Source organism: Panthera onca, chromosome B4 (genome assembly GCF_046562875.1).
Source record: "Panthera onca isolate mPanOnc1 chromosome B4, mPanOnc1 haplotype 2, whole genome shotgun sequence".
NCBI lineage: Eukaryota > Metazoa > Chordata > Mammalia > Carnivora > Felidae > Panthera > Panthera onca.
Genome location: NC_138345.1, coordinates 21717232 through 21735762, shown reverse-complemented (window position 1 = coordinate 21735762; position 18531 = coordinate 21717232). Strand labels below are relative to the sequence as shown.

At 40.4% G+C, this 18531-nt stretch overlaps 1 long non-coding RNA gene across 1 annotated transcript in view; it reads right to left on the bottom strand.

Moving 5' to 3' along the window:
- Positions 1–3288: 3288 nt before the first annotated feature.
- Positions 3289–18531, bottom strand: part of LOC132695018 (uncharacterized) — a 53722-nt gene continuing 38479 nt past the window's right edge. Inside the window, exon 4 of the long non-coding RNA XR_009617627.3 lies at positions 3289–6198. This is a non-coding gene — a long non-coding RNA (uncharacterized LOC132695018). The remainder of the gene's footprint in view (positions 6199–18531) is intronic.

The following is an 18531-nucleotide window of genomic DNA, read 5'->3' as shown; positions in this document are numbered from 1 at the left end:
TTTTATGAAATGGATACATTCAACTCTTTTAGCCGGATGCTATTAACTCCCCATTTTCTAGCTTCATACTCATGTAGCAATTTTGTAATTATCATTTGACTTCCCACGTCAGTCTGTCCACTAGGAGAAGGACATGTCGTTTCCGAGAATTTCAGATCTCCGTGACAGTGATTTCTCATCGTGAATTCATGAATTGCCTTCAGGTCATGGTGTGATCTGATTGTGAACGGAGTTAGACGGGGCCCCATCCCCTCTTTTCTCAGTGGACATTTCAACTCCCCTTTCTTCACTTCTCAGGATTTGGGGGCCAACACTTCTAGAAACGAGGTCCTGGAGGCCCGCAACACGAAGTAAAAGTAGTTACGATCGGGGCAGGGGTCATGCCCTGTAACTGTCAATTCTTTCCAGCCCTCAGGGGACTCCTGGCTAGTTCAAGATTTCTTTGTCAAGGAACCACGGCAAATCAACAGGCAGTTTTTGTAACATTTTGTTTTCTGGCACATGGAGAGAGCTGTCATAAAATTTACTCACCAACCTGAGTGATTTCTAAGTTGCACAGACCAAAAGAACACAAAAGTGAAAGATTTTTTAAAAACAATTTTTTTTAAAGTGACCATGTGAAGGTCACTGGAAATATAGGTTTTTGGATCTGCTACTCCAGAACAATGTTTTAGATTCATTTGAAATCACAGAAAATGAGACTTCATATCAAAATAAAATAGATGGTCTTCCTTGTTGCTGAAATAAAAAAAAGAAGCAGAAAATTCTACGAACCCTGATTCCCATAATCACTATGCATAATAAAAGATAGTTTGACAAGCAAAATACAGTTTATTAGGTTTCTGTATATTTGAGGGAAAGCCCAATGGTTTAAATTTCAATTTTTGTAAAATAAATGAAATTAGCAGCATCAGTTTAGTAAAAGGACGAATGCAAGTAACCCATGTAAAAAGTGTACAATTCACACAGAAACCTCATAGAAATGTATGCATTACACCTCACATACACTCTTCAGCAGCATGTAAAAATGTCAGCAATTAATGCTCTGTTTCACCCAGAAAGGTACAACTCCTCATTTAGATCTTTGTCCTTTAAAACCAAAAAGGACATGAGATAATTGGAAACCGTCTTGGAACCATGCTACTTATGAATCTGTCTGTGAGTGGCTGTTGGTCTATGGCCTTGTTTCTGTTCTTATATCAGAGAAGGGGGTCCAGTTAAATTAATGCAAAGTACAAGCATGTTTAGCATCAGACTATACTTTTCATTTCTCCAATGACTTGAGCAAAAACATGAGTTTCCTTTAATTAAAGCGTGCACAGGGAATGCTAATGAAAATTCTGCTAAGGTTCCAACACCTTTTGAAAACAAACCTAATCACACACCGAAGAGAACACAGGAAAGAGAGAGAGAAGAAAGAAAAAAAGAAGAAAAAAAATTAAAACTCATCAAAAAGAAAAGCTAAACTAACTTTCATCAATCCCTTGACATTTGGCACCCTGAAAATTATAGCTTAGCATTTCAAGAGGAGGAGAAAATGGGATGAAGATATTTTACTTGCTAATGAAAACATATTCCTGCATTACAGGAATCTGAAAAGGCAAATAAAATGTATCAGCAGTTAATCATTATGTGACGTAGAAGCTCATTCTTTAATGTAAGAGGTGGAAAACACAAGATTGCCAACTCTTACCGTTCGTGTTCCACATTTATTAAGTTGTTGTTGTGTTTTTTTAACCTCCTGATTCTCGGGCTTCCTTAGGTGAAACCCGAGACCACAGCTCCTTTTGTTAGCGGGCTGGAACCGTTCTCTGACAAATACATCTGCACCCACCTGCCAACTTTGTTGGCCTGAATGTAGAATGAGTGACCTGGCCCACGGAAGTCTTGGAGGATGTTAATGTTAGAAGGGGCTATATTATAAAAAAAATAGACCAGAGAGAGCACTCAGAGGGTGCCCATTGGCCTCCAGCTGGGGTGAAATTTCAGATCCAGTGTTTCCTCCATTCTTCATGATGGATCACAGAAATGATACTAGGTCAAGGTCAAGATCCCTGGATTTTAGGTCGGCCTTTGCTCTTCACCACATGTGTGATTTGAGGCAAATCTAGGTGGCTTTGGTGGGCCAATTTCCAAACCTTTAAAACGGGATAAACGTGAGGTCTCTAGGTTCACTTCCACGTCTATATTAATCTTACCCTGTAGTAATTCTCCAGCTGAAAACAATCATCTATTCCCTCTTTTGGTTATCTCTCTTTTAATGAAAGTAAAATAGGATATGTATAATAAAAGAAGCTTATGGTTTTATTGTTCTTCATCAATGACTCATTCTCTTTGGATGGCCCTTGCCACACCTTGAAGAAGATTTCATTTTCAGACTATACATCTGAATCTGATTAGACCTTGGGACACCACCCTCGGGAAGTCCTCCCTAGGAGGTCTACTTAGAATGCTTAGTTCTGGGCTGAGGTAGGGACCCTGGACTCAAGCCTCAAGTTCATACTTGAAGTTCACTTAGACTTGAAATGCCAGGGAAACCCTTGAATGTCACCATTCTCTACAGGTGATTTAGGACTTCTTATCTAAGGTCACCTTTCCCTAAACTGAAATCTCCACACATGCCTGTGCTGTGGCCAGTGAACAAGCTTTCAAAGAAAGGTACATGGGGCTGCCTGGGTGGCTCAGTCAGTTAAGCATCCGACTTCAGCTCAGGTCATGATCTCACAGTTCATGGGTTTGAGGTCCACGTCGGGCTCTGTGCTGACAGCTCAGAGCTTGGAGCCTGCTTCGTATTCAGTGTCTCTCTCTCTCTCTCTGCCCTTCCCCCAATGCATGCTCTCTCTCTCTCAAAAATAAATAAACATTAAAAAATTTTTTCAAAGAGAAGTACATGTTCTTAGTCTTCCTGAATGGGGTCTCCAAAGGGACTAAAAATGCCCCATTGAAGTCATATGATTTTTGTCTTTCTCTGACTCACTAATTTCATTTAGCATAATACCCTCCAGTTCCATCCACATAGTTGCAAATGGCAAGATTTCATTCTTTTTGATTGCCGAGTAATACTCCATTGTGTATGTATATACATGTGTATATATACATATATATATATATATATATATATGTATATATACACACACCATGCCTGAGGACTTTAAGAGACAAAACAGACGAACAAAAAGGAAGGGAAACAAAAATAATATAAAAACAGGGAGGGGGACAAAGCATAAGAGACTCCTAAACAAGGAGAACAAACAGAGGGTTACTGGAGGGGGTGTGGGAGGGGGGATGGGCTAAATGGGTAAGGGGCATTAAGGAATCTACTCCTGAAATCATTGTTGCACTATATGCTAACTAATTTGGATGTAAATTTAAAACAATAAAATTAAAAAAAAAAAAGAATTAAAGATCTGGGAAAAACTTTAAAAAAAATGCCCCATGTATATGAAGAGACACATGGTGTCTTTATCATATAGCTCAAAAGAGTAATTGTCAAACAAGAAATATTATCAAATGGTTTCTATTATGAGCTGAATTGTCTCCCGCAACCAGGTTCATATGTTGAAATGCTAACCACAAGTACCACAGAATATGACCGTCTTTGGAGATAAGATCTTTAAAGAGGTAATTAAGTTAAATGAGGTCACTAGAGCAGATCCTAATCCAATCTGACTGGTGTCCTTATAAGAAGAGGAAGTTTGGATCCAATTACAGAGGGAAGGACCAGGTGAAGACACAGGGAGAAGATGGCCACCCGCAAGCCCAGGAAAGAGATCTCAGGTTAAAACCCACCCTGCTAACACCTTGATCTCAGACTTTAAGACTGCAGGACTGCAAGAAAAGTAACTTCTGGGGCACCTGGGTGGCTTCGTCAGTTGAGTGTCTGACTTCAGCTCAGGTCATGATCTCAGGGTTCACAGGTTCAAGCCCCACGTCGGGCTCCGTGCTGACAACTCAGAGTCTGGAGCCTACTTCGGACTCTGTGTCTCCCTCTCCCTCTCTGCCCCTCCCCCACTCATGCTCATTCTATTTCTCTCAAAAATAAATAAACATTAAAAAACTTTTTAAATTAATTTCTGTGTCTAAGCCACCTAAGCTATGGCAACCCTAACAAACAAATATAGTTTCCCCTTTTGTCTTATTATTAGTCCTCTTTGTTATAAAAGTGACACATATCCAGTGGACCAGAAGTTCCGCGAGGGCGCACCGTGTCTGCTTTATTCACTGCCGAATCCATGGTGCCCACCATAGTGCCCAATATGCTGCAGATGCCCAAAAAGTATTTGTTGACTGATTACAGACAAATTTAAAATGGCAAGCAAGTATTAATAAAAAATACAAATAATAGGGAATCCATTAATTGAAAACCATTATTTTCACAGCGTATCATTTCTCTCCACCATCAAGTATTTGCTCTGTATCTCTTGGAGATACCGACTGAAACTTAATTTTTAACTACTTCTTAATTACTCCTTTCTAACTACTACTCATTGTTAACGACCGTTGGGTATTTAAATTGCTTCCATTTTTGTCATAAATACCATGAAGGATATCCTCGTAAACATAGGATTGTGTCCTGTTTCCTCAAAATAGATTTCTAGAAGTGAAGTGCTTAAGTCAGGCGTATACACCCCATTAAGGTTTTAACATAGATGTCAAGTTTTTATTACTTAGGGCTTTACCAGTTTATACTCCGCTATCAGTCTGTTGGGTTTCTAGCTTCCAATAATGATTATAATTTGAATATTAACTGAGCATTTACTATGTGTCAGATGATGCACTAAGCACTTTATAAGCGTGATTTTACATAAATCTCCCAAACCCCCTTGGAGGTGGTTACTAATATTATCTGCATCTTACAGATGAGGACAAGAGTCTTAGAGAACATAAATGACATGCCCAAGTTCCCTTTGCTAGTAAGAGGAAGAGCCTAGAAGCATAAACCAGTCTGTCTGATTCTAGTAACTCCCCGGTACCCTTTGCCAACACAGGGTATTGTTGTTTGTTTTCTCTTTGCAAACCTGATAGATAAACATAGAGGGCTGTCATTTGAATTTCAGGCTTATGAATTCGTTTGAGCCCATTTTTCCATGTTTCTTGGCCATTTTCTTAACATTGCCATGTTCTTCCCGAGTGAATTGTCGTCTCCGTTCCTCGCTTGCTCTGCTACTGAGAGCGACACCATGATTATTAAGCCTGGGAGCTGCCATGAACTCACTGGTACTCATGCAGATCCCCCGAAACCTCATCTGGCACAGATCTGGAACAGGTACTTCAGCTTATAGGCATTGCGGCCAAATTTTCGGGATGGTCTCCTCATCCCGGGAGCCACACGCGTTTGGAGACAACCCACCCGGCCGCTGCTTTTATGAAGCCCTTTTCCTTTGCAACGTTGTCAGGTATTGCAACGGAATGGTGTCCTGATTCTTTTCGTACTAAATCCACCTGCATCGCTCTTGACCGGTCCCGACGCCTTTCCCTCCAATTGTGGAAAGAAAGAAAAAAGGAGGGAGAAAAGGCACAACCACCACTTCCTCGGGCTCACCTGTAGCTTCGTGTGATCGCCGCAGCAGGCAGCCCAGCCCTGAGCCCAGGGCACCCAGCAAGGACTCATCCGTGGGGCTGGCGGTGGTGACAGGGAGGAGACAGAGGAGGACTGTTTTTATCCTGTGAACCAGTGTTCCCCGAGCAGAAACATTTACCTGGGAGATAGGTTCAGTGTGTGGGATGGATAATTATATGTCGAGGAGCTTAATTTAGGACAAGAGAAGGCACTAACGCAGAGTAGTCGCGCAAAGCTCCCCTGGGGCCCTGGGCTGTTGGGTCCCAGCGCTCCTTGCCCATGGGGCCGAGTCAAGGTTCAGTTCGTTAAACGGAGATCACGTCTGCAAACCCACTCCTCGATGACACGGCAGCTTGAGTCTGGAGAGGAAGAGGTGCCAGTATTCTCGGTTCCAAATTTAGAGTTAGGAGAGAGGGGCAACCCTTTAGCTCCCCCACCCCCACCCCGGACAACTGCTTCGTGTGTTTGTTTTTGCCAATTTAAAGAGGAGAAGACTTCTCTCCCGGAGCCCCCGGTTCTCTGGCCTCCCCGGTGGATGCGTGCATTAAGACGTGTTGATCCTTTAATAATTAAGAGCAGTCTCCGGATTGTTGACCTCCTGCCTTACGCAGCTTATCAGCAGTCGCAGTCAGCATCGTCTGTGGGAAAACCAAGCCGAAGGGAGGGAAACTGTTTAGGCAGCAGCATTTTGCTGACGGTGACGAGTCCCCCGGGCATGGCTCCTTCACCTGCTGAGGAGCTGCCATTCACGACAGCCAGGTGGCCGATAAAGCCCATGCCTGGGAGTTATTCTGTGCCCACGTCCCCCCACCCCACCCCCCACCCCCCACCCCCCACCCCTGCCCCAGGGGTGGCCGGAGGAGTTGTGTCCTGCTTAGGACCTCAGTTTAGATCATTCTGTTGCCACTATCAAATCATTCAAGTATCAGAGGTGACGCTGCTTTAAAGTCAGACTCCAAAGACGGTGTTATTAACATGCAGCTGGGAGCCAAAGAATGCGTCGTTAGTCTCTTTGAAAGGCCTTATAACACAGCCAATGGAGCCAATTAGGGTGACCTTAAAGTAGTCAGAGAAAGCGGTTCCCACTCATCATTAGTGCCTCCAAGAGCAAACTTGCAAAAGAACCCGGCTGGCAGAAAGGCAGCGACTTCTCTTCGTCCCTTCGGCCCCAGCAAGACGCCCTGATGCTTCTGCACCTCTCAGCCAGGGCTCCGGGAGCCACACAGCTGCCCACGCGCGCAAAGAAGGATCAGCTAAAGCCCTGCTCAGCCCCGCTCTTCTGTTGACCTGAATAAAGACAGATAACCATTTCATCTTCCCTGCCATCCCTAAGGGGATAAAGGGGGGCTGCTCAGTCACCAGCTGAAGGCCGTGGTCCCTATGCATCTTTTATTGGGGTCTGCGACACAGGTGGACGGGGACACTATCCTCTTTTTTTTCTCTCCAGACGCCAGATATGGCATAATTAGGATTCTAAAAAAAGATTAATCTAATAAATGGATCCCAAAGGTCGACTCACTCACATGCCTCCCCAAAGAAAGGGTTACTAGAGCCTAGACTGATACAAGTTTGATCCAGCAAACAGTTTGTTGCAAAACATTACTTTTGATCTTTTAAAAAATGTCTGTTTCTTTTAAGTGAGAAAGAGAGAGCATGAGCGGGGGAGGGGCAGAGAGAGGAGAGAGAGAATTCTAAGCAGGCTCCTCACTGCCAGTGCAGGGCCTACGAAGAGGCCTGATTTCATGAAGCATGAGATCGTGACCTGAGCCCAAATCAAGCATCAGACCCTCAACCCACTGAGCCACCCAGGCGCCCCAACATTACTTTTAAAACCACAGCCAGGGGCGCCTGGGTGGCTCAGTCAGTTAAGCGTCTGACTTCGGCTCAGGTCATGATCTCGCGGTCCGTGAGTTCGAGCCCCGCGTCGGGCTCTGTGCTGACAGCTCAGAGCCTGGAGCCTGTTTCAGATTCTGTGTCTCCCTCTCTCTCTGCCCCTCCCCTGTTCATGCTCTGTCTCTCTCTGTCTCAAAAATAAATAAACGTTAAAAAAAAATTTTTAAAATAAATAAATAAAAATAAAAAAATAAAACCACAGCCAGTGTTGTAGGTCATTTCATAAGCAAAAAAAATACTTGATATTTTAAAACAAAATAAAACAGTTCTTCCATCAGAAGAGAGAGGTACTACGGGTTCGGATACATTGTTCTATAATGACCTGGAAATTATAAATCTAGTTGAGCTTAACGAGGATACTCTTTATCCAGAATTACATCAAGTATGAATACTGCGACTAAATTCTAATTACCAGGAAAAGCTAATGACACGCCAAACAAATAAAGCTCATCGAAATCATTAGTAAAACTTGCTAATCAATCACTCAAATCCTATTTGGCCATCCAGAAACCCAAGAGTGTGAAGAGGCGGGGGTGGGGGATGGGACATGAAACAAAAGGGTACTTCTGAGAATCCCAAAGAGTGACAGAAGGATGACAACGTCCATGGATATCTGCAAAAGTGAAATTAGAGATAGTGCCATCGGCCGCTAACATGCTAGTTTCTAAAACACCATGAACAAGGCCGGCCACTTCCTGATGGTTCTTCAAGGTGTTTCTAGCAAAGTTTATCTATTTATAGCTTCTGATTGCCACTACCCCCATTCAAGTGGCTAAGACAGGGAAATATGACCTCAGATAGTTTTGCACTATTTCCTTTCCTCGGAGGAAATGGGTTTCAGTCTTCAAAATCAGCTCCTCGGCTAGTGTTTCCTATTGACCCTTCCACAGTCAACTTGAGATGCCCCCCTGCCCCCAGAGGGAGGTGTCTCCAGGCAGGATGCACTGACTTGCACTTCTCAGCACTTGAACTTAACCCCCTCTTTGGTGGTTGTTTATTTTAAAAGTGAAACGCTCTGAAAAGAGCACCTATGATACAGACATTCAAAAGGAGTAAACACTGAGAAGCAAGGCACAAAGGAGGAGCAAGAGAAGCAGAAAACGCTGGGATAAAGATAGGAGAAAACAGTAGCTATATATGAAAATTCACCGTGAGTGAAGAAAGCATCTGGACAGCTGCCAGACCCGAACAGGTAAAGAGACTTACTGAAAAAAAAAAAAAATTAATCAGCAGGGAGATGACAGAAATGGAAAGCTTAGAAGTTCATTAAGGAAACTTACTTTTATTTTTTTTCTAGAGATAACGAATATATATTTTTAAACATACGAATATACCCCACTGGGGTGGGCATCAGAGGCCTCGTGGACAGTCAGAAATATCACCGTGGCCCAAGGGTACTGAAGCCAGCCCCACTGCAGTATCCGTGCAGTCCACACGGGGGAGCCAGAGCTCCCATCCCTGTACAGGTATAACAAGGAGCCTCCCTGTTCTGGAGAGGCCCAACAGGAATCCGAGCTGTTACCTCCAGCTTAGTAGTAATATGGTAGTGCTCCCTTTCTCCTTCCAGAGAACGGTCAGAACTGCCAATTAAAACCAGATTTAAGATCCAGAGACTCTTTACACAAATGAAAGTGTCCACATTTCAATAAAAAAAAAAAATCACCCATCATACCAAGAACCAAGATCGCAAACCAAGTGCAAAGAGACAATCAAAGATAGCCACCACCAAGTGACAGAGACGTTGGAATTATTTAACACATATTTTGAAGCAACCATGATAAAAATGCTTCAAAAAGCAACAATGAAAACACCGAAATGAAAAAACAGAAAACTCCAATGAGAAAAATAGAAAGTCTCAGAAAAGAATTAGAAGATAATAAAGAAGAGCCAAATGGAAATTTTAGAACTGAAATTTATACAATAATTAAATAGCAAGCCCAGTGGATGGACTCAACAACAGAACAGAGAAGACAGAGGAAAGAATTAGTGAACTGAAAGATGGAACAGTAGAAATTATCCAATCTGAACAACAGAGAAAAAAAATGAAGAGAGACTCAGACCTGTAGGGCTATAAGAAATATCCAAGATTTGGGGCGCCTGGGTGGCTCAGTTGGTTAAGCATCTGACTTCGGCTCGGGTCATGATCTCATGGTCCGTGAGTTCAAGCCCCACATCGGGCTGTGTGTTGACAGCTCAGAGCCTGGAGCCTGCTTCGGATTCTGTGTTTCCCTCTCTCTCTGACCCTCCCCCATTCATGCTCTGTCTCTCTCTGCCTCAAAACTAAATAAACATTTAAAAAATTTTTAAAGAAATATCCAAGATTCATATCATTGAATCTCAGAAGGAAATGAGAAAGTTTGGGCTAAAAATGTCCTTGCAGAAATAATGGCTGAAAACTTCCCAAATCTGCCAGGAAACATAAAGCTACAAATTCAAGAAGCTGAGTCAACCTCAAAAGAGATAAACTTAAAGAAATTCATGCCAAGACATTTCATAATTACACTTCCAAAAACTAAGGCAAAGAAAAATCTTGCAAAGAGCCAAAGAAAAATAGCATATTCTTTGCCTATAAAGAAAAAAACCTATTTGAACGACAGCAAGTTTCTTATCAGACCCCATGGAACTCTGAAGGAAGTGACACAATTTTCAAGTAGTGGGAGAAGAGACTGACAACGTCAAATCTAACACCCAGCAAAAATATCCCTGAAGCATGAAGAGGAAATCAAGACATTCTCAGATTAAAGAAAACAAAAAGAATTTGTCACTAGCTGAACTACCCTCAAAGGATGGAGAGAAAAAAATTCTCTAAATAAGAAAGAAATGATAAAAGAAGGAAATCTGGAACACAAGTAAAGAAAAAAGGAACAAAGTAAGCAAACATATAACGTAATGCAATGTTTTTCTTATCTCCTTGAGTTTCCAAATTGTTTTATGATTTTAGCAAAAATCATAACACTGTCTGATATGGTTCTAAATGTTTGTAGAAAAACATTTAAGACATTTATAGTCTATCATCATTGTTTACAGATTCTATATTTGCCAATTCATTAGCTCATTAAAATGTATTTGTAACACTCAAATTAATACTCGTGCCATTTTTACAAGTGCAGACTGGCAAAAAATTTGAGTCACTGACATACATGTTCTAAGATGAGGTCAAATAAGGTGACATTCTGTCCTCTTAATTCTCATACTGTAAGCAAATGCTCTTTGTCTACCTAGTGTGACATATTTTTTTGTGCTTTTTATCAATTTGCTGTTTAAAATGGCCTCCAAGTGTAATGCTGAAGTTTTGTCTCATGTTCTAAAGTGCAAGAAGGTTGTGATGTGCTTTATGGAGAAAATACATGTGTTGGATAAGCTTCATTTAGGCATAAATTATAGTGCTGTCGGCCATGAGTTCAATGTTGCTGAATCAACAATATATATTAAATAAGGTATCTTTAAACAGAAACATGCATAAAACAGGTTATGTATTGATGAAAATGAAACCTGAGGCTCAAAGGAATTTAACTCTGTATTTCCCTTGCGAGCAGTGATTTAGTATTTGCTAATTCAGTGTTCACAGAGACCTTATAGAATGTAACTACCGTGAATAATGAAAATGAACCGTACATTTTAAGCAAGGGAAGGTGAAGGAATGTAAAGAAAGGTGAAGTTTCTGTACTTCACTTGGACTGGTGAGACAATGACACCTCATTATTAAATGCAATACTTAAAGAAACAAGCAAACAAATGACCTAAGAGGATATACTCAAAAACACTAAACAGAAAAATCAAAATGAAAAAATTTTCAAGTAACCCACATAGGGAAAAATTGAGAAATCAAAAACAGAGAGCAAATGAAAAACAAAAAAATAAAATAGTGGTAATAATCCCCAACATAGAAATAGTTATATTAAATGTAAATGATCTTTTAAAAGCAATTAAAAGACAGAGATTGGCAGAGTGAATTAACATTTGCTGGCTATATGAAACTCACTTCAAATATAACAGTATAGGTAAGTTGAAAGTAAAAGGATGGAAAAAATATGTCACATACACATTAATATCAAAGTAGATTTAACAACAAAAAAAATTACCAAAGACAGAGAGGAACATTATATAATGATAAAAGGGTCGTTCCACCAAAAGGACACAGTGATCCTAAATATGCATGCATCAAACAACAAAGCTGCAAAATGTGAAGCAAAAACGGACAAATCTGAAAAGAGAAAGATAAATTCAATTTATAGTCAGAAATGTCAGCATCTCACTCTCAACAATCATTAGAACAACTACACAGAAAATCAGCAAGGATATTGGAGAACTTAACACCATCAACCAACAGGATCTAATAGACATTTATAGAACATTCCATTCAACACAGCCAAATGTACATTCTTTTCAAGCGCCTATGAAAGATATGAAAATAGACCAAATTCTGGGTCATAAAACAAGCCTCAAAAAAACTTAAAAGAATTGAAGTTTTGTAGTGTTTTCTCCAACCACAATGAAGTTAAACTGAAAATCAATAGCAGAAAGATAATAGGAAAATCTCTAACACTTCAAAACTGAGCAATGCATTTGTAAGTAATCTATGGGTCAAAAAGAAAGTTTCAAGGTACATTTAAAAATACATTGCACTAAATAAAAATGAAAATGCAATGTATCAAAATTTGTAGGACATAGCTAAAGCAATGTGAAGGGGAAAACTTAGGGGTGCCTGGGTGGCTCAGTCAGTTAAGTGGACGGCTCTTGTTTTCGGCTCAGGTCAACATCTCATGGTTTGTGTGTTCGAGCCCCAGGTTGGGCTATGCACTGACAGTGCAGAGCCTGCTTGGGATTCTCTCTCTGCCCCTCCCTTGTTCTCTCTCTCTCTCTCTCTCTCTCTTTCTCTCTCTGAAAATATAAATAAACTTTAAAAATGTGAAGGAAGAAATCTATAGTACTAAACACAGACATCAGAAAAAAAGAAGTCTCAAATTAATGATCTAGGCTTCTAACTCAAAAACATAGACAAAGAAAAGCAAAAATAAATCCAAAACAAGCAGAAGGAAAAGAATATAAGGATAGCAGAAATCAATGAATTGAAAACGGAGAGAGAAAGAGAGAGGGGAGTAAAACAAAAACGCATTGAAAAAAATCGACAAACTTGTAGCAAAACTGAAAAAAAACACACAAAATACCAATATATGTAGGAATGGAACATGGAATATCACTAGAGAGCCTGCGGACAGCCAAGTAGCAGCAGGTGGATGCCATCAACTCTACACACATACATCTGACAGCTTAGATGACCTGAATCCCTTCCTTGAAAAACACAAACTATCAGAACCCATCCAACGAGATATAGATCATTTGGACAGCCCTCTAACAATGAAAGAAATTGAATTCGCAATTTTAAATCTCCAAAAAGGAAATTCCCAGGCCTAGGCACCTCCCTGAAGTATTCTACCAAACTTTTAAAGAAGAATTAACACCAATTATACACAATCTCTTTCAGATAATAGAAAAGGGGAGAACACTTCCCAATTTATTTATGAAGGTAGTAGTACCTTACTGCCATAATCAGACAAAGACAGTACGAATAAAGATACAGAATACAGTACATTAATATAGATGCAAAATATTAGTAAATAGTAATATATAAAAAGAATTAGACACCAGAAACAAGTGGGGCTTATTCTAGAAAGGTAGGGCTGGTTCAACATTTCTATTAGCAGGCTAAAGAAAAAGTTACATGATTATATCAACTGGTAAAAAAGACATTGATAAAATTTAAGACACGTTCATAGTAAAAGCCCTCAGAAAACTAAGAATAGAGAGAAACTTCTTCTACTTGATAAAGTGCACCTAAAAATAATCCAGAGCCAGCCTGTACTTCATGGTAAAAGACTGACTGTTTTCCTAAAATTGGGAAAAAAGGAAGGATATTCAGTCTCACCAGTCTTACTCAACATAGTGCTAGAAGTTCTAACCAGGGTATTCAGACAAGAAAAATGAAGAAAAAAAAAAAAAAGATTACAGACAAGAAAGGAAGAAACAAAACTGTCCATATTTGCAGACGACATGATTTCTACATATAAATGTCAAAAAAAATCTACAAGAGACTCTCAGAGCTAATCAGGATACAAGATAAACACACAGAAATTCATTTTAAAAAACCAACAAATCTAATTTATAGAAAAAGAGATCAGACTTACGGTTTAGCAGAGGCAGCAAGTGGCAAGAGGGGAAATCAGAGGAAGGTGATGAAAAGTACAAACTGCCAGTTATAAGATGAGTAAGCAGTAAGTATGTAAGTACAACATGAAGACTACAGCTAACACTGCTGTATGATATATAAGAACGTTATCAAGAAGGTATATCATATGAGTTCTCATCCCAAGAAGAAATGTTTTCCTTTTTTCTTTCTTTCTTTTTTTTAATTGCACCTATAGGAGAAGATGGACATTAGCAGAGCCTATTATGCAGTCATTTCACAACGTATGTAAATTGAACCATCATGCCACACACCTTAACCTTAAAACAGTGATGTATCTCAATTATTTCTCAATAGAGGTGGGAAAACATCAGGTGTATTTGTACATACCAGCAATGAACACATAGATACCCAATACAAAAATGCGATATCGTTTACAACCTCTCAAAAAATTCAACATTGAGTGTAAACCGAACGAAACATGTGTGGGACTTGTATGATAACAACTGCATAACCCTGATGAAAGAAATCAGAGAAGATCTACATAAAGGAAGAGATATACAGTGTTCATGAATTGAAAGGCTCAACAGAGTAAAGGTGCCAGTTCTCCCCAAATTGATGTAATATAATTTCTATCCAAATCCCAGCAAGATTTTTTTGCAAACATGACACAAGATTATACAAAAAGCTATCTGTAAAGGCAAAGGAACTAGAATAGCTAACATCATTTTGAAAAAGAAGAAGAAAGTAAGAGGGATCCATCTACCTGATTTTAGGACATACTGTACAGATACTGTATTCAAAACAGGATGGTGCTGGTGAAGGAATATATACATAGATCAATGTAACGGAGTAGCGAACCCAGAAATAGACCCACACAAATATGCCCAACTGATTTCTGACAAAGGTGCAAAAGCGATTCAATGGAGAAAAGATAGCCTTTTAAACCAATGGTGCTGGGGCAATTGGACATCCACAGGCAAAAAAATAAACTTCAATCTGTCTCACACTTTACCGAAAAATTAACTAAAAGCGTACCACAAAATTAAAAGTAAAATGTACTACTGTAAAATTTTTAGAAAAAAAAGTAGGAAAAAATCTTCAGGATCTAAGCAAAGATTTCTTAGATGTGACACCAAAAGCATAATCCATAAGGTAAAAATTGATAAATGAGCCTTCATAAAATTTAAAAACTTCTGCTCAATGAAAGACTCTGCTAAGAAAATAAAAAGACAAGCTACAGACCAGGAAAAAAAAATATTTGCGAATAACATGTGACAAGGGACTAATATCTAGACTATATTAAGTACTCTCAAAACTCAACAGTTAAAAAAAAAATTAAAAATCCAATTAAATCATGAGCGAAAGACATAAAGAGACACTTCACCAAAGAAGATATAAAAATGGCAAATAAGCATATGAAAAGATGTTCAACATCATTAGCCATTAGGGACATGCAAATTGAAACCATAATGAGATAGCCCTACACACATATCAGAATGGCCAAAATAAAAAATAATGACAACACCAAATGCTGCCACAAAAGCTAAGAAATTGGATCATTCACACATTGTTAGTGGGAACGTAATATGGCCCAGCCATTTTGGACAATGGTTTGGTACTTTCTTTAAAACAAAACAAAACAAAACAAAACAAAACAAAACAAAACAATCCTAAACGTGTAACTACCATACCGGCCAGCAATCAATATTCCTGGTTATTTGTCCCAGAGAAATAAAGACGTAGGTTCACAGCAAAACCTACACAGAAATATTTACAGTTGATTTATGTCTAGTAGCCCGAAATTAGAAATGGATGGATGGTGAAACAAATCGCAATACGTCCACACCAGAGCACTAAAAAGGAATGAGCTACACAGCAACCTGGATGAATCTCTGGAGACTTATGTCGAGTGAAAAAAGCCAATCCCCAAAGGTGACAGACTATATGATTCCGTGTATATAACCATCTTGAAATGGACAAAATTACAGAACCGGAGAGCAGATTAGTTGTTGCCAGGGATTAAAAGGGGGGGTGGGGCGCCTGGGTGGCTCAGTCAGTTTAGCGACCCATTTCGGCTCAGGTCGTGATCTCACAGCTTGTGAGTTCTAGCCTTTCTAGCCCTTCGTTCGGGCTCTGCCTGACAGCTCAGAGCCTGGAGCCTGCTTCCGATTCTGTGTCTCCCTCTCTCTCTCTGCCCCTCCACTGCTCATGCTCTGTCTCTGTCTCTCAAAAATAAATAAATCATTAAAAAAAAATTTTTTTTAAGAGGGTGAACTGGGGAGAAACTGGGGGTGGCTATAAAAGAACAATATGAAGGACCTTGTTGGGGATGGAAATGTTCTGCATCTTGACTGTATCAATGTCAATACCCTGTTGTGATACTGTAGTGTAGTTTTAATTTTTTTAATGTTTTTATTTTTTTTTAAGAATGGGGAAGGGGCAGAGAGAGAGAGAGAGAGAGAGAGAGACAGACAGACTCCGAAGCAGGCTTCAGGCTCTGAGCTGTCAGCCCAGAGCCTGACACGGGGCTCGAACCGTGAACGGTGGGATCATGACCTGAGCCGAAGTCAGATGCTCAATGGACTGAGCCACCCAGGTGCCCCTGCATTGTGGTTTTACAAAAATGTTACCACTGGGGGAAACTGCATAAAGAGTACACGGGTCTCTCTGTATCATTTGTTAAAAACTGCATGCGAATATACCATTACCTCAAGACAAAAGTTTCAATTACAAAAAATATCTGAATACAGCGTCCTCCATTGGAAGAAAAGGGGGAAAGAACCCACACAATGCATCTCAACAAAAGAAACACTGAAATGAATTTTTCTGTAATAGAAAACCATTCCAGTATTCCGGGACAAATTTTAGAAATTGTTCAGGGCAACAAAATTTTCATTCGCCCAAAAGCTTTCAGTGGGCCCCTGCAGCACATATCTTGTATAACTCCATTTCCAGTCTTGCCATATAGTGGGCGTGTTCAACATTTGTTTGCCTCTATTAGCGACGTGATTTTCCCGCTGTAATCTGAACTTAAGACTAGAGCCCCTCGTAAGCATGAGGATCCCCGATTCTTTCTTGCTCAGGTGATACTAGTCAGATGGCAGATTTCTTCTTGGTCACTCTGAACACCATCAGAGTGGATGCCAGGATTTCAATAAAAACAGAGAAGCAGAGACAGCCGTAGAGTTCACATGCGAGGTGAGCCTGCTCAGACATACTGGAGGTGGTGTGCAGGAAGATGGAAAGGAAGGGGTGGAGAGACCCAAATCTGGGCAGAAAACAGAAAAGACTTCACAGGAGGGTAGTTTACCTGAAGCAACAAATGAACACAGAATTACGAAATCCAGACCTAGGTTAAAAACAACAACAACAACAGCAAAACACCAGATACTGTTCAATGCCTCCTCGTTTCACTTTGAATATCCCCTTTACCTCCACTGACTTACTTATTCATTCAACAGGCATTTATTGAATGCCTCCTAGACACGAGGAAGGCACTCGGAGGGAAAGTGAGAGATATGAAAGGGAAGCTCCTCTCCCTTGAAGATTTTATAGCCTAGTGGGGATGACAGAAATATGAAAACAGTAATGTCAGAACGAGGCATAATTGACCCAAATACCAGCTGAAACTCAGTGTTCTGGAAGCTTGGGGTAATAAATAACCCCTCACCAGCACTTGCTGAGCCCCTGTACCCCACCCACTTTTTCCCAAGGGTTCTGCCTCTCCTACTCTGACTTGTTCTTCCCCCGAACTACTTACCCCAGGACTGTACTTTCTGCCAGGGTTAATCAGATGAATCACTGCCGATTAAGGTATTAATGCCTGAGTCTGGCTTCATCTGTGATTCTTGCAGATGACTTAAGTCATGGAAAAGAGGTAGGTGAAAGCTTCAATCACCTCATTGCATCCCAAGGGGAAAGAAACAGAGCAGGGTGTTTGAGAATTGGAGGGCTTCTCGCCAGCCCTGAAACTGCACCCTCGAGGGCTCTGTCCCCAAAGTGGCCAGTCAGATGATAAGAATGACCTCACCTCTGAGAGGAAAGCTCTGGGTAAAGGCCAATTTGCTAGAACAGACTTTGAATATAATGCTGTTATTGCACAAATATTATTAAATCAACTCTAGCTAAAAACCAGAACATTTTCATTTGTCATTAGCTTGAGCTGATTCTATAATGTGACTCATTAATCTTTTTCACTGAACTAATCTTAGGTTGCAAAATAATTCCATCTCCTGGAGTCCAATCTTCAGGCTGTAACTCGATTTCTAAAGACTTCCTTAATTGTAATGAACTCTTTCCTTGCTGACGTCACCTGCTACACAAGCAACAGAATCAATGCAAATTAATTACTTGGACATAGGGCATATCTGAAAATAACACACAGGTCGAGGGCATTCGTTGAACGCATAACGCACCCCAGTCACGGTCACATCTGTCCTTTCATCTAACTTACGTAACTACCCGCTGCGCTCGGCATTCGATCTCCACTTTGAGCTACGAAGAGCGGGATCCAGAGAGGTTAAATGACTTGCCCTAGGTCACACAGCTGGTAAGTGGTGAAGCCAGGATTCAAACTCAGGTCTATCTGACATCAGAGCTTATACCCTTTCCTTTACACATCATTCCACGTGCAATTTGGGACTGGGAGGACTCAACGACTGTTTGTCATTTTTACTACAGACGGAACAGCAATAAATGACTTAGGTTTAAAACGTTGGAAAACTTCTTCTAAATAAGATGCCTGTGAGGCATGGGGATATGCGACCACAGGACCTCTTTGAGACATGCATGAGATTGGAATGAACAGCCAACTGGAAGGCCTAGCTAAAGAGCAGAGGTTGAATTAGAGCAGCATGCTTCTCAAGCTTATGTCTGAGACTCATCTTTCCAG